The 13,647-nt window shown below is 40.6% G+C and overlaps 1 protein-coding gene across 1 annotated transcript in view; it reads right to left on the reverse strand.

The window, feature by feature from the left end:
• Positions 1 to 10,614, reverse strand: part of LOC114647917 (solute carrier family 26 member 9-like) — an 81,215-nt gene extending 70,601 nt beyond the window's left edge. The window contains exon 1 of the mRNA XM_028796619.2: positions 10,165 to 10,614. The gene's annotated coding sequence lies outside the window, so the exon portion shown is untranslated. The remainder of the gene's footprint in view (positions 1 to 10,164) is intronic.
• Positions 10,615 to 13,647: the final 3,033 nt, after the last annotated feature.

Genomic DNA, 13,647 nt, shown 5'->3' on the forward strand with positions numbered 1-13,647 from the left:
TCCATCCATCCATTTTCCAACCCGCTGAATCCAAACACAGGGTCACAGGGGTCTGCTGGAGCCAATCCCAGCCAACACAGGGCACAAGGCAGGAACCAATCCCGGGCAGGGTGCCAACCCACCGCAGGACACCACTTGCAAACCAGTACAACCAATGCATGTATTCATCCTAGCAATTATACACAGGCACAGACGATCAGACATGAAACTATGAGACAGTCTTAAAGGAAGTAAGCAGAAGAGCCTGTTAGGGTGGTTTTGGCTTTCTAAACATTTGGGCAGAGCACACAATTCATAACACCAACCAACACAAATTGATGGGCTTTGGGGTGCGAGTGTCCTGGTGAGCCCTCTGTTAAAGTCCATAATTTCAGTGATTTGCAGTGTTCAGTCAAACAAGATAAAGACATTAATATCATACATATGATAACTTGAAAGACTCATTCCCTTCAGTAACAGCTCAACAAAAGGTGTCTAAAAGTAACAACAGGATAATTCACATACATTCCATAGCCTTGTGACACCCTGTATAATGGGAAAGAGGGTACTAGATTACACACTGGCCGTCTTGTAGTTCAGGACTGATCAGGAGTCAGAAGCATTAGACAGGGAATACAAATGGGTTGAGTTTCAAGAACTAAAGTAGGTTTCTAATTTACAGTTGCATCTTAAACAGTGTCATGTGGGTTTTTACACACTCCACATCGTAACTGAGACATCTCTCTATTATACGAGACCAGACTTTTTTGAAGAGATGTTTTCAAGTCCCACGAGACGGGACTTTGGCCATGTTATTTTTTCAAGTCACGCCTTCCTCTCAACCATATTCAACCACGCGGACATTACTCTCACCTCTCATTCATGTGAATGCTTTTGGCAGACTTTCTCAGCTCTTATAAATTTTAATGTTTTCCTCACTTTAAGTTCCCAATTAAAGAAGATGTATTATGTCAAAATCTTATTGAAGAATTTCATCATGAAGGGTTATCAACAGTAAAAATGAGTACACGGGCAATCCTACTACCGAGAAACAATGGAGTCAAATGAATGAACACCAAAAAAGTCAATCGGTTACACAGCAAATTGGTTAAATGTGTATTAATAGACTCTGCTGAAACAGTTGGTGGTGATCGTGCAGAAGATGAAAACATCAACTTACAATATCTAGAAGAATATCTATATCTGGTAACACCGTCCAGTCTTCCTCTGCACTAATTACTGTAGAAAGAAGGATGTATCCAAGAAAGGCAATGTAGTACATCTTCAGGGGATAACATTAGACAACAAAGGAGATCTTGATATGCCATTCGTATTAAAACATTAACAGTTTCCTGTTAGAATAGCTTTTGCAAAGACAATTTACAAATCTCAGAGCCAAACATTTGAAAAAGTCGTTTTATTTAATAGAGAGAAAGAAACGAAATTCAATCATGGGCAGTTATACGTTGCATTGTCATGATGAAAGTCCAAACACAGAATCAAAATTCAATGCGATATTGATGAAAATTTAATTTAAAAAATTGTTTTACTAAAGTTTTTGCGTGTTAATTTCAAAACCAAACAGAAAAAAATCATATTACGCAACAAATAACTTTAACGCAACACGAAACATAATTTACTTTCAAATTATTACGTTTTACTATTTTTTAATATAGTTGTAATGTGATGTAAAATATTTAGTTCTATTATGCATATGTAACAATTCCCATGAAAATAACAATCTGTTTAAATTGTACATTCGCATCCCCATACGCCAGCAAGAGAACCACAAAGAGGCTAGCGTGTAGCACAGGCCCGGGGGGTTGACAAGCAAAGCGAGCAGGGGGCAAAGTCCTCTAGTAAGACACAAAGAAGAAATGGCCAAAAAAAAATAAAAAAGCAAAACTGTACAATATTTACAGTGAGTATGACAAGTCCCCAAGTAAAAAAGAAACAAGAACAATAAATGTATATACACAAAAACTGGTACTCTTCCTTAATAAAAATGCAGACATGAATATACTCGACCAAAACCCAATCCATCCAATAGCAAGATTCACAAAAAATATTGACAAAGAAAAATCAGCGTGTATACAAAAAGACAAGAAGTGCACCACAGACATTCAGATAAATACCTCCACCAAATACTGTACAATTAAGAGGATATATACTGTATATATATTGTCAGACATGAACATCAGAGGCTCAATTGAGGTATCTAATAACCCACCAAGGCCAGAGGGGGCGCTCCTCTTCTTTCCCCACAGTGCAGAGAAGCTGCCCGGTGAAGGTAATTAGCCCCATCTCTTCCATTCTTGCTGACATAAAAACCCAGGCATCCCAGAAGGAGTTGTCACTTTTGGCCCAAGTAACCTGCGAGACAGAGCTCTACTAAAGACCAACGCTTTGTTTATTCTTCAAATCCCTGTTGAAGAGACATGAGCCTACAAGAGATATTTACTTTCTTTTCTTTATTATTTTCTTGTCTTCAGGCAAATAAAAAGGACGACCCGGTTGGTGCCACAAACTTTTTTTGGCTGTTCCGGACGGTCATTCCTGAATCCGGCTGCTATATATGTATATGATCCCTGCAGGCAGGAAGTGCCTTTTACATATGGCATCATTTTGCTGACCAATCCAAAAGCTCTACATCACCCTCTAACCAATTGCAGGTGATGCAGGTACATTCACACATCATATCGTATTTGTTATCGCTAACATTCTCATCTCCTTTATTTCCCAAAGTGCAGAGAAACTGCCCAGTGAGATCAAATGACTCTGCCCCTTCCAGTTCACCATCCAAAAAAACTAATGCTTTAACTCTTTCAGGGCTGATGTCAACTTTTGTCAAAAAGAGGAGTTGACGATGGTAATCAACTGTAAACTGTGACAAAACCAACCATTATGTTGGACTCTCGTTGCTAGAAGGAAAGTTAGATTCATTGGTTTGACCGAGATTCCCTGAGCTCACGTGAGTAGCAAGGCGCACACAACGGCAAAAATAGCACTGAGATCTGGCAAGAGATCTAAGCGAATATGTAAAGCAAAATGCTCCGTGGACGACGTCTTGCCTATCATTTCTGAACTGGACTATGACTTGTTGGACTCAGATTTTGATACAAGTGATCGAAAATGAATGCTAGGTTCCAGCTTCAGCTGATCGGTTCCCAGCTAGTAGTGTTACTGACAATGTTCGCCAGGGAGGACTGCCACTTAAAAATGACAAGAGGTAGAATCCAGATTGTAATGCACTGCGACCGTGACAGCCATGTGAAGACAGCCTGGCAGCAAGCCTGCCGCTCATTCTTGCCAAACTCGCAGCCACAGCATGCAGCAACAGACGTTTTATGTGGATTTCTGTGTGAAAGCATCATTTTTTGGAAAAAATATTCAGCCCTCAAAGAGTTAATAAAGAAGGCGTTATTTTGGCAAGAGTGACCTGCTAGACAGAGCTGCCATGCAGACTAACTGTAACTTGTTGCTAGGAGCCAAAAATCTTTTTGTAGCCCTTTTAGTAGCCAAAAAATCTCAAGGACAAATACATGTACCTTTTGTTTCTGTTAAATATTAAACAAGGCAACTTGGTTGGAGCCCCAAATTTTCTTCTGGCACCCTGTCATTCCTGTACCTGGCCACAATACATACATTCTCAGACCTGCTTAATCCCCTTCTGGGATGCAAGGCAGGAGAAAACTCTAAACAGGACCCACTCAAACACAATGGGGTCATTATAGAGCTTCATCGAAACTGCCCATTTTCAGCAATCTTTTGAAAGGAAGACCTTCTAAGACATAGAGAGACTTTGCAAAATGCACAGGGACAACAACCTGGCAAGACACTGGAACTCAGGATGATGGACTCATGAGGCAGTTGTGTTACTCACTATGCCACCATGCTGCCTCCTTCAGTTTCAGTCAGATCAGCCTTATTAGTCATGGTAAAATAATTTTGTGTAAAGGAGCAGCCTGCATTTCCCAGAATACATGCTCCCTTCAAGGTGCCCTCCCAAACACTTCACAAAGTTGGAGTGGGTATTAGACAGATTGTGCAACTGCACTCCAGGTGTGTCCCGTGCCCATTATCAGCTACATAAAAGAGGCTTATCTTCTGCTGAGATAAAGTACACGTGAGAAACCGGCAGCCAAATCCTTCACAATGCAGCTGTATAACATCAAGAGAAAACAGTATGGAAAGGAACAGAATCAGGAAAGGTGCCATCTTGACACAATCAAGTAGAAGTTCTTCCTGCTGCTTTTTATAAGCATGTTATTTTTGCCAATAGCAGAATATATTGCAGACAAAATTGGCAGAAATAGGGAGCAATCTCAAAAGATTTTGTTTTTTGTTAGTTTTTTTTTTAATTTAAACACTCAGGTGTCTGTACGAGTCATTTTGTCCAAATACCACAAATACTAACTGAAGTTTTAGTGCAACAATTTGGTTAAACTCCTCCTGGATGACATGTGTTGCTTTCCATTAGAGTAGTTCCTCCACTCATGTGGGATCGCTGCCTTTTTCTCACTTGGATGTATTATATGGTGCCCATGTCTCTCTATTCTTTGTACTTTTTTCACAACTCAAAGATTCTTGGACACATCAGCCCAAGTCACTGCTGGGGTATAAACCCAAGAATGTGGGCAGAAACTTCCAAAATGGCTTATGTTTACATGAGATTCTGCTTATAAAAATTTTTTCAATAAAAAAAAAATAATTATCTTCAGTTTCTCAAATTTCCAATTACATCCAATAAAGTAGAAAAAGACACGCTAGTAATTTCATCCATTGAAATAAGCTGAGTTCACCAGAGCTTTTTAGGGTATTTGGACCCAGTCACTGCCAATGTGAAACTGTGCCCATTGTACCAGTGTCCATGTGGGTTTCCTCCATGGTCAGCACTTTTTCCAACATGTGGAAGAAAAAGTTTAACACAGCATTCATCTTAAAGAAATAGCATAAAGTGTTAATACATGTCAGAAACCTGTTCTGGCATATCAGGAAAACAGACAAAGGTCAAGTGAACCACAAAGACAAGAATGTACCAGGAGCAGGTTGATGTAATACACCAAATATATGAGTAAGAGATCAGCAGATGTCCTGTAAACAGTAAAACTGGACAGTTGTCACATACACATCAAGTGTAATATCTAAACTAAGAGATATTGAAGAAACAGGATATAAAGAGAAAGACTTTTATTTAGGCTTGGTTGTGCTCTATGCTAAACACTTCATGTCTTTTAACCAATCAGAATATGATATGTAAGCATTAATAAGCACTGTTATGTAAATTCACTTTTCAATAAGTACAAGCTTCTGTTTTTATTATATGATCATTCTGAATCGTGTTGTAACAGACTGTTTTTGCCGAGGAGTAATTAAAAGATACAATGAACAACATTTCTCCTGCCTGATTACTGATTTGTTCTGTTAGAGGATAAGTTTCTTTCATTAATTATGATGTTGATTTCTACCACACACTTTACAAAGATATGTATGGGTGACCAGAAGTTTATTTAATGTGAATGTGTAAAAAGTGTATCCTGTGATGTTCTGGTGTACCATTCTAGGTCGCTACCTGGCTATAGACTTTAATGCCCCTATAATCTAAAAATAACCCAACAAACAAACTGACATTGGCCCAGTTTAGGTCAAGTGTGGGCAAACATACTGGCTGTAATTGGATAGCTAACAATGGTCCATTTAGGATTTGCTCATTGGTGCAACATTGACCCCAAAACACTGGCCCAATGTGGGCAAGCAGACCGGGGATCCAAATATGGACAAGAAACTGAAAAAAAAGTCCACACCTTACTAGTCCATCCATACATTTTCTATAGTAGCGCTGCTGCCTAACAGTTGGGAGACCTGGGGACCCAGGTTCGCTTCCCGGGCCCTCCCTGCGTGGAGTTTGCATGTCCTCCCCGTGTATACGTGGGTTTCCTCCGGGCGCTCCGGTTTCCTCCCACAGTCCAAAGACATGCTGGTTAGGTGGATTGGCGATTCTAAATTGGCCCTAGTGTGTGCTTGCTGTGTGGGTGTGTTTGTGTGCGTCCTGCGGTGGGTTGGCACCCTGCCCGGGATTGGTTCCTGCCTTGTGCCCTGTGTTGGCTGGGATTGGCTCCGGCAGACCCCCGTGACCCTGTGTTCGGATTCAGCGGGTTGGAAAATGGATGGATGGATGGATGGGTTTGTTGGACACTTGGAGCCTATCCCAGTATGCAATGGGCAGAAGCAGATTCAACCCCTGGACAGGTCACCAGCCCATCACAGAGAGAACACACTCACACACAAAGCATAGGGGTCTAATTTAGCACCACCAGTCCACCTAACCTGCAAGATACTGCACTGTGGTGGGCAAATCAGAGTACCTGAAGGAACCAACATGGACACGGGGAAAACATGGAAACTCCAAGCAGGTAGGACCCAGAATGTGAATCCCAGTCCCTTTACCGTGAGGGAGAAGTACTACCACAGTACCACCCGTTAATGGTCCGTTATTTGAAGCTTTTCTTTATGTTTATTTTTTTTTATAAATTAAATGACATGTAATTATGAAGGTTTACAATTTATTAATGGATAAGAAAAGGAATAAAAAAACAGAATGCTGATGTGGCTCTAATTCTTACAAAACTTAAAATGTATTTGCATTTATTGCTACTTTTCTTTTTTTTTGTTTTTTTTTGCTCTGTTACAACCATTAACACGAAAACATTACCAATAATATATAAAAATTGTAAAATTTTGCCCAATATTAAAATATGTTTTGCCGTGAGGGAGAAGTACTACCACAGTACCACCCGTTAATGGTCCGTTATTTGAAGCTTTTCTTTATGTTTATTTTTTTTTATAAATTAAATGACATGTAATTATGAAGGTTTACAATTTATTAATGGATAAGAAAAGGAATAAAAAAACAGAATGCTGATGTGGCTCTAATTCTTACAAAACATAAAATGTATTTGCATTTATTGCTACTTTTCTTTTTTTTTGTTTTTTTTTTTTTGCTCTGTTACAACCATTAACACGAAAACATTACCAATAATATATAAAAATTGTAAAATTTTGCCCAATATTAAAATATGTTTTGAGCTGTTGAAATTGTTATTTATACTTTGTTACATGCATGCACACAGGGGACAGCTGAAGGGCTCTAGTGACTGCAATTATGCCGCCACACCAGGGGCTGACACTGTGTTTTAAAGCCTTTCTCCCTTCCTACCTCTGCCGACCAGATGATTGACAGCTAGGATATGATGTCACTTCCACTGTCTGTCCAACTAGACCCACCTCTTCATGCTGGCAGGACTAAAAACCAGAAGCTCTGCCATCTTTGCCAGGTCCATTCTGAATTCTTGTCTGAAAAGACATGTTCACTGTTTGTTTGATTTTTCTTTGCAATCCAAGTGTACAGGGTGCTGGTTGGACCCCAAATCTTTTTTGTTGTCTTGTCATTCAACTTTTACAATCAAAATCTAAAGTCCACTTCTTCCACTGTTCTTTTGCTATTACGTACTATGTGACAACATTAAAAAGTAGGAAACTAATGGGGTAGTGGCAACATTAGCCAGCATTACCAAACCATCGGAGGGACTATGAGGGGCCTACTGAACTTAGCTAGGGAAGCTATGGGGCCCTTGTCGCAGCCCCCACATTGGGCCAGTGTAATGTTGACAGTGTTGACTAACCCACCTTTGTGATTTACTCCACTTGGAATGCTGAAGATTATGGCTGTCTGATACTTCTTCTCAGTCACATCGAAATATTGTTATTAGCGGAGTATGGCTGGAGTGTAGGGTTCCCACATTCTTCAGCAGGCATGAAGTGTTCCTGCTTGCATGTATATACATAGCTGATGTTTTTTCCTTCCTACTGCACTTTGGAGTTTCTGGTTGCTGTACAGTTTGCACAAGAGCATTTCTGATCAGGGAGTATTTACCTTGTTTGTGTCAGTTGTAGCACATGCATAGTCAAAGTCCTGATATACAAATCTGGAGGTTCATGACAGCTCTCCAGATGAGTACGCTTGTATGAATTGATGTCAAAACGACATTCTTCTGTCTTTGCTCACAAGTACAAATTCACGTATTAATCTGCATGGAGCCTTTTTTATGATAATTTGTGAATTTCTATTAGTACATTCAATTTTTTAAGGAAATTTACCTGCTAACACTTATTTTCCTTCTGTAACTGTGTTGGTGTACAGCACTGTACAACTTAAATTGATTTACAGGCACACCTCCCTTTAGTAAATTTAAAAAAAAATGAAATCCCCGTTTCAATGTATTATTCCAACAAACACAACTTCCATGACCTTTGTACTTATTCTTATAGACGTAGAAAGTTAAATGCTTGGATATGTTCCTGATATACCATAGAAGTACTCCATTCCCACATTTTTTGTAGTTGGTCATGGAGACCTAAAAACCATCCCAGCAGCCTGTGGCACAAGAACTAAGGGAAGCTTGCATTTGATGTCTGCCCTTTGGTGTCCTTCACACAGTAACACTCCATCTGACATGGCCAGTTTATATTCTCCTAAGAGACAGTGCCCAACAAAAATGAAAGTACTGTTGGAATAATATACCACAGGGTCTGAACGCAGGTCCCTGAGTAAGGTTGACAGCAGCACCAACCCATGTGCTCATGATCTGTTCTCATTTTCCTATTCTATCCTTCCATTTCCTTAAACTGCTTGTGTCAATCCTGGCAGAATGCAGTACCCAACCCTGGTCAAGATGGCAGTTCATTGAAGAGTGTCCAATTTAAAGTCACCAAACAATAATCTTGAATATGTGGGGCAGGAGCAGCTAGAGAAAAACCTACATCTTATATATAAATGTCTACGTGTGGAAGTGTGTGTGTCTGTCTGTTCGGCACTGGAAGTGAGAGGTGGAGTCGGGGTAAGAGCTTCACCTCCGAGGATACACAAGCGAGGCCAGCATGTCGGCAAATCGAAACATCCGGAGAAAAGAGTCACTCGCTTAGCCACTACTACAGAAGTGATGTGAGCACGTCGGCAAAACAAAACCTCCTAAGAGAGAGATGACCATAGTAGTTCCTTTCAAATACCTGACATATCTACATTTCCATTTTTTTTTCTGGTGATTTCAATAGTTTCTAGGACCCCGGGCTTTTTACAGCACGGGCTTACACAGTTAGTAGAATATAAGTGTCTATGGTTGCTTGTGTGAAGAAAAACGTTCTAACATTTATATAAATTTTGCCCAAAACAAGTTCTAGTTGTGTCCCTGTGTTCTTATTATAAAGTAACAGATGCAACCCACTGTGCAAATTCCCTTTATAATTTAAAAAACTTCAATCATGTCACCTCTTAATCTCCATTTGCTTAAACTGACAAGTTTCAACTCCTTGAATTTCTCCTTGTAGCTCATACTTAACGGCCCTGGAATCATCCTAGTTGCTGTTCTAGTCATCCTAGTTGGTCATTCTCTAGTACCGTTACATCTCTTTTGTAATATGGAGACCAAAACTGAACTCAGAACTCCAAGTGAGGCCTCACCAGTGCAGGTCTTATCATATCTACCTTTAACTTGTACTCCACACATCATGCTGTATCACCTAACATCCTAGTAGCCTTCCAATTACTTCTGTAAACTTTTTGTAATGAGTTTAGTATGATTTAGTGTAGACAATGATGAGTCCACTACGACTCCTAGGTTCTTCTTGTTAGTTGTGTTTTCAAGTTTCAGATCTCCCGATGTGTATTCAAATCTGACATTTCCACTTCCTACATGTAATACTTTACATTAACTTACACACATGAAGAACACGCAAACTGCACACAGACCATACATAACCAGGCCAGGTATCACTAATCACTGTAAAACAGCATGTAATCTCCCAAAACCACATGGAATTTTTAATTCCTTTGGAATTTCAAGTTCAAAAAACAGATGCCATCAAGACTTGCCCTGACTTAGCTTTGTTCAGGTATTACTGGCCCATAACCTTGATTGTGCAGCTCAGCCCTGAAATGTTGCACTACTTGGTGCTGAAGATCTACAAAAAGCCTGGAACAGTCCTGACATGAGGTCCTGCCTTCAGAGCAGCAAGCAAAACACACAAATCTCCTCTCTTTAGGCAGACAAGGAGCTGCATAAAAAATAAAAAACAACAGGAGCCACAGGGATTCTAATTTGTCAAGGCACAAAACACACTTGCACCTACCTTCTCACTTCTGTTCAACTGAATGTCCTCCAAAGGTTTGCTGTACTGAATGGCCACGACTTACAAGTGTGTTTATCAGTACTGAAGAGGTCTGCAGTATAGTGGGAGGAGACGCTTGGAACTCCGTACCTGTGCTGGTAACAGGAGCTGGCTACTGAGAAGGCAGGGAGTGAAAGTCAATGAGTGAATGTGAGTGTGAGGTCACCTCAAGTACTCAGGGCAAGATGTGAAACAGGAAAGCTTGGTTACCGCTTCTGAGCAAGACATTAATAGACTACAAAACTGAATGATTCTCCACATAGGAAATAACCAGAAGAAAGGTCACCAGCAGCCTGGTCCAATGCATCAGCAGGAAAGAGTGTGGCTCTGTATCCACTAATCAAAGAGGTGTAATGTAAAAGTACTGAATACACTCTCCAGACTGCTAAGTGCAAGTCGGCCTTCTCCTAAATCCCTTCAGTTAGACCTAATTGCTGAATGGACAACAGTGAAGCCAATGCATTTAATTAACCTTCTACATTAGCCACCTCACTGCATTGCCAATATTAGTTCTTGTTCAGAGGCAGCACTACTACCTGCTGGTAAGCCAGTATAGAAAGTACACCATTTTCATTTCCTTTAGGAGACCACATGGTATCAGCTAGAATCTCAGCATATCTCACTAATATTGGAATCTGGATAAGGGAACACCATTTCTGTATATTCTGTAACAGAGTTACAGTTACATCTATATTACTAAACCAAAGTTAATATATGCATGGCGGACACACCGAGGCGCATGCGCACTGCGGTCTTGGCGCCCGCCCCAGAGTCCAGAGTCAAACGCAGCGGCTTCCCAAAACGCGGCGCCGCCCGCCCCAGAGTCAAACGCAGCGGCTTCCCAGAGTCAGTAGGTGGCGCCCAAATAACACAATGTGCTGCGCCGTGGCGCCCGCCCCAGAGTCAAATGCAGCGGCTTCCCAAAACGCGGTGGCTTCCCAGAGTCAGTAGGTGGCGCCCAGACAACACAACCTGTACAGTCATGGATACAAACAATGAACGAAGGTGCCCACACAAAGAAACCGCTTTAGTTCAAATAGGGTTATTGAATTAAATGGAAACTTTATCATGCCTACGACCTGTGAACTACACCTGAGGTAAAGCGTGCACGCCAGGTTGTACAGCCGCCCGGACGCGACCGCCCACACCACCGCATATACCCTCCATGATATTTCATCACGCAGCGGCTTCCCACCGAGGCGCATATTGCCCCAGAGTCAAATGCAGCGGCTTCCCAGAGTCAGTAGGTGGCGCCCAAACAACACAACCTGTGAGCTACACTTGCTCTAATCCACTGTGCCAGTAATATAGATCACATAATGGTCACAGACTCAAACCAGCGGCTTCCCCGACTCAGTGGCTGGCACACGAACATCACAACCTGTAAACTACACTTGCTGTGCTCCACTCTGCCAGCAGTCGGTGTCAGCAAAGGCAACAGAATCACGTCTCCACAAAATGAAACCGCTTTAGTACAGATATGCTTATTGAATTAAATGACATTTCCCCAGACGCACCCACCCTCCATGATATGTCATCCATCCAAATATCGGACGGAACAGAAACTGATTGCCATTCTTGGATTTCCGATTTGCTAGCGAATCGCGGGCTTACTTGTACAGAGTAACGGGGAGTCTGGAAGAGAGATGAAAAAGAGAGTGCAGGCAGGGTGGGATGGGTGGAGAAGAGTGTCACAAGTAATTTGTGACAGATAGGTATCAGCAAGAGTGAAAGGGAAGGTCTACAGAATGCTAGCGAGACCAGCTATGTTATATGGGTTGGAGAAAATGGCACTGACCAGAAACCAGGAGAAAGAACTGGCAGTAGCAGAGTTAAAGATGCTAAGATTTGCATTGGGTGTGACAAGGATGGACAGGATTAGAAATGAGGACATTAGAGGGTCAGCTCAGGTTGGACATTTTTGAGACAAAGTCAGAGAGGTGAGATTGTGTTGGTTTGAACATGTGCAGAGGAGAGATACTGGGTATATTGGAAGAAGGATGCTAAGGATAGAGATCACTATATTGGCTTCCTGTAGCAACATGCATTAAGTTCAAGTCCTTGATGCTTGTCCACAGGGTAGTCACTGGGTTGTCACCAATAAACTTTATAGAGACACTTGTGATGTCCTTTGCTCTGTTTCAACACTCATGTCTTCTGATGAAAGGTTTCTGGTACTGGCATCAAATTTTAATCCAGAATCTTTTCATGTGTAGCTCCTAGCTGGAATGTGCTGCCTACTTCCATTTGAACTTCCAACTCCCTCACTTTGTTTAAGAAGCATCCAAAGACACTCCTGATTGGTCAATATGTCTAACTGACAGGTTTTGTAACCTAAGAATTGTAACTCACTTGTATTTTGATCTGAGTTCTTCACTTGTGATGATCAATTTTGTACACTTTTGTAACAATTGTCCCTAAGCAGTCCCCCAGACCGATGTTTACTCGATTATCTTCACCTCATTTGTAAGTTGCTTTGGATAAAAGTGTCAGATAAGTTTACTAAATGTAAATGTAAACTGATAAACAATTTGTTCAAAACCAACATTTGTCACATTTTGAACTTAATATTTGCTACTTCGTTATTTCTTTCCACACATGCTTAACATTTTACTCATCGGTAGGTTCCTGAGTCACAATTTGCCAGCATCAGAATCTACCATGGTTGAGCCTTATTTTGAATATTTTATCTCTTTTTCTAATTAATTTTGTTTTATTTTTTATGTATTTCTCCATCTCTTCATCTTATTTCTTGTGTACAGTTTTTAAATGTTGCACTTGTTATGGACACTCTCTTATTGTGTAGTTTCCTCTCTCCAGTAAGGAATCAGTGAGGGCTCAAGCTTCCTCCAATTCATGTCGTCACATGGCGAGGCTGGCCACAAAGTAAGCAGGTTATACTCAAAGTGACTTTGAATTTAATTAATATCATTAATTTTTTAGTTGTTTTGGCCCAAGATTCAGGGTAACCACACCAAGACAGATGTTACTTTCGTTTATTTTTCCTTAATATTAAATGGGATGACCTGATTGCCATTTGAAATTTTGATCTGGCAGTCTGTCTTTCCAGTACACGGTCACACATATCTATCATATAATATAACCAAATTACAATTTCCTAAATGGTGATGAACAAAACAGGCAAGTTTCCATTCTCATACAGCTTTGTAAAACTGACTCTAAAATTAGTTTTCTACATGATTTTGCAATTGCAAAATGTGAAACTCACTAAAATATTTTTTGGGGTTTAATTTTTTTTTTTGGTAGTTTAAAATAAGGCACTAAATCCTTCCTAAATTCCAAAATCTTTCACGAGTCTATATTTGACTGTGTTCTTCTCTGGATCTGTGCAAAGCATGCACACCGTACCACACCAGAAAATTCAGTACTATGTATTCCTCAAATTCACATCATCACAGAGCAGTGCAGTATGTTTTTCATGCA

The sequence above is a fragment of the Erpetoichthys calabaricus genome, chromosome 3 (assembly GCF_900747795.2).
Source record: "Erpetoichthys calabaricus chromosome 3, fErpCal1.3, whole genome shotgun sequence".
NCBI lineage: Eukaryota > Metazoa > Chordata > Cladistia > Polypteriformes > Polypteridae > Erpetoichthys > Erpetoichthys calabaricus.